The 3,464-nt window shown below is 62.6% G+C and overlaps 1 protein-coding gene across 3 annotated transcripts in view; it reads right to left on the bottom strand.

Moving 5' to 3' along the window:
- Positions 1-3,464, bottom strand: part of BCL9L (B-cell CLL/lymphoma 9-like) — a 29,852-nt gene that overhangs the window by 13,679 nt on the left and 12,709 nt on the right. Inside the window, exon 1 of one of the 3 annotated variants that reach the window (XM_006758713.2) lies at positions 1,786-2,330. The exons of the other annotated variants lie outside the window; for them this stretch is intronic. The gene's annotated coding sequence lies outside the window, so the exon portion shown is untranslated. Of the gene's footprint in view, positions 1-1,785; positions 2,331-3,464 lie in introns of those variants that run through there. 3 annotated transcript variants of the gene reach the window in all.

Here is a 3,464-nt window from a genome sequence, read left to right as displayed (position 1 = left end):
GGGGGGGGGCGGGGCTGGAGCTGGGCAACCCGACTGGAGTTTCCATGGATGCCCAGCCCTCCAGCTCCTGGCTCAGCAAGAACCGCCACAGGCGCAGGGGCATTCACACACCCGTGCCACCTGCCTCTTGCCTGCTGTCCCCGCCTAGAGAGCCTCTGCTTGGCTCCCTGCCTGGCTCCAAGCCACCCAGTGAGAGAACTCGGGGTCCACGCTCCCACATTCAGTGGGCAAACGCCTCCGGAGAGGAAGTGGATGGCTAGGGCCCTGAATGACGGCTGAAAGGATAGGGCCCTGCTGGGAGCAAAAGGGGTGGGATCCTTGGCCTCTGGCTAAAGGGGTGCAGCCCCCAAGACCACAGCCCCTGAGCCCCCTTTCTCCAGGGCAGCAGGTCTCCCTGGTCCCTAGAAGCTGTCCTCTGGCACCCTAGGTCCCCCGGCTGGACCGGAGGTCAAGGATCACAGCCCAGCAGGAAACCTGCTCAGGGACCAAGGTGTGGCTCGGAGACCCTCGGTGGGAACTTCCAGGTCAGGAGCTGGGATGAGGGGTTTCCCCATCCAGGTTCCCAGCAGTGCCCCCCACTTCCCCGCCCTTCCTGCCAAAGGAGACCATGCAAATCAGCCATTTCTGCCCGGGAGTTTCCAGCCCAGCCCCACCTGTGCCCCAGCGTCATGTCAGGCAACCCCAACCCCAAGGAGACCCGGAAACTCCTGGCCCGGACCTTCCCAAGCCGGGTCTGCACAGGGGGCTTCTACGGGCGTTCTGTGCCCTTTGGACCTTCCGGAGGCCGCAGAGCCCGTGGCATTGCCTGGACAAGCCTGAGGTCACCTCCCTCAGCTCCTCAGACAGTGCCAGGCATGTCCTGGCAGTGAGGTGCCCCAAAGTTTGCTGCCCAATCCCTGCCTGTCCCCTCCCCCCCGCCCCGCGGGGAGCAGTAGGGGGCACAGTGAACCAAGACAGGCAGGAAGCCCAGGCAGGGCGGGCACTGTGGGCCAGGCAGACAGCCTGCACAGGAAACCACAGCCCACCCCACCCACCCCACCGCCCCGAGCCTGGGAGAGTGGAGGGCCCAGCCTGGTCCCCAAACAGGGCAAGGGCCAGGGGTCACCCCGGGGCAAGGGAGGAGCCAGCAGTCCTCCAGTCCCCTCTCTGCCCCAGACCCTACCTGGGGAGGGGAGGAAGCCAAGCTGGCAGGCATGGTGCTGCCTCTTTAAATCCACCGAAGTCCTGAGCGAGGCCCAGCCCAGCTCTGGTTTCACAGGAAGGAAGGAGCTGGAGCCAGTGGGGCAGGCGGTGGTGGCGGGATCAGCCCCCCAGCCCAACTGTAGCTGGCCCGGCGGTGCCCACCGGCACTTCCTGGCCCCTGGCACCTGCACCAAGGTGGGGAGGAGGACCCAGTGCTGCTCCCTACCCTGGGGAGCACCCCGCTCTCTAGAGCGGCCCTTGCCGGGCACAGGAGGGGAGAGGTGACTTCCCAGGCCTGTGTCCCGAGAAGAGAGCAACCTGTGGGCCCGCACGGGGCCTCTGGCCTCCGAGGGGTTAATCTGGCCCCTGGCTGGGGGTGGGTGGAGGTTAGGGGTGGCCTAGGCACCTCCTCCAAACTGCCTGGCTGCTGGGAACAATGGGGCCATTGTGGGAGGAGAGGCGGCAGCAGACTTGCTGGCACAGCCGCCTGTACCACAGGCAGGCCTCACCGCTGCCTCCTCGGCCTCTGCTCTCCCAGGTCAGCCATGGCCGGGACACCCCCCCACACCCCCACACCCCGCCTGCCTGGCCCCCGCTCAGCACCTGCAGCACCTGGAGGCCCTCGGGCTCTGCCCCTGTTCAAATCCAGACGCTGACCCTCCAGGAAGCAGGGCATGTGGGCAGGCGGGTGGGGGCGGGGCGGATGGGACAGGATGTGTGATCCTCCTGCCGGGACGACAGGAAGGCCAAATGGGGAGGCCGGTGTCGGTCCTGGCACCCGCGGGCAAGGAGAGCTCAGGGCATTAGGAGAGCAGTGACTGGCAGGGTCCCCTGGGCCCAGGCCTCCCTTCCCACACGCATTCCCTAAACCTGTTCCTGAGGGGTCCAGCGCCAGGGCCCAGGGGCCAGGACCTGCGGGCAGCGGGCGGTGCAGGGACTGAGAGCTGGGTGTAGTCAGGGGGAGGTGCCAGGCACAGCCCTCCCCTCTGGGCAGCAGGACCTTCTCCACCCCTTCGGCCCTTGGAGCCCGTTTCCCCGTCTGCAAAAGGAGGACAAATTCAGAGTGAAATCCTGTTAGTAAAACTATCTAACAGAATGCCTGTGGCGGCCGGCCAGTGTGACTCAGTGGTTGAACGTCAACCTATGAACCAGGAGGTCGTGGTTCGATTCCTGGTCAGGCCACATGCCCGGGTTGTGGGCTCGATCCCAGTAGGGAGCGTGCAGGAGGCAGCCGATCCATGATTCTCTCATCATTGATGTTTCTATCTCTCCCCCTCTCCCTTCCTCTCTGAAATCAATAATATATATATATTTTTTTTTAAAGAATGCCTAAGGCATACTCAGCCCTCACAAACCACTTCTGACCATGACGTCCCCTTTTTCCGGCCTGAATGGCACCCACATCCATGGGCATTTGGTGAGGTTAGGCCTTGCCGGGTATTTGTCCTTGACCTACCCAGGAGCCCCTGGGGTCACACTGGTGGCCTGAGCACAGAACTTGGCCCTCCCTCTGCACCCCTCGCAGAGGCCAGGCACCGGCGAGCACTCCCCAGGCACCCCCTGGGTTTACTGACAAACACGCAGACCTCTAGTGTGAACCCTGAGAGCAGCAGACCACTCGCTTAGCCTCAGGTCTGTGTCTCAAAACCACTGGAGGCAAGCATCCCAGTGCCAGGCCCCTCTCTCTCCTGACCCAGGCAGTCTCTCTGTTTGGGCTGAGTCAGAGCTGGCGTCTACTTTCTTGCCATGGACCTCTTTAAACAGTGGGGGGGTCGGCCCTGGCCAGTGTGCTCAGTGGTTAGAGTGTCGACCCTCAGACTGACGGTGGTCAAGGGCAAGTACCTCGGCTGCAGGTTGGATCCTGGCCCTGGCTGGGACGTGTGTGGAAAGCAGCCAATCAAAATGTGTCTCTCACATTGATGTTTCTCTCTCCCTGTCTCTCTCACTCTCTCTAAAAATCAATGGAAAAAATAGCCTTGGGTGAGGATTAGCAACAACAACCACACAACAGTGGAGGGTCTGAGAGGGAATGAGGAGCAGCTGGGATACACAGTTCTGGAACCTAGGGGTCCAAGACCTGTGCTCTTCTCAGCTAGAGGGGCTGTCCCTCCCAAGGTGGCTCCACACGCCCCCAATGGGTTAACAAACCCTAAAAATAACCTGCTCCCAGCAGGACCCACCGAGTGGGACCCACCAGCCATCTGTTCCCATCTCTCCTGTTCACACTGGAGCATCTGAAAGCAGCCCAGGGCCCCAGCTGATCCCAAAAATAGCCCCAACCT

The sequence above is a fragment of the Myotis davidii genome, unplaced genomic scaffold (genome assembly GCF_000327345.1).
Source record: "Myotis davidii unplaced genomic scaffold, ASM32734v1 scaffold355, whole genome shotgun sequence".
NCBI classification, from domain to species: domain Eukaryota; kingdom Metazoa; phylum Chordata; class Mammalia; order Chiroptera; family Vespertilionidae; genus Myotis; species Myotis davidii.
The sequence above is the reverse complement of the archived record's forward strand: the minus strand, read 5'-3'. Positions and strand labels throughout refer to the sequence as shown.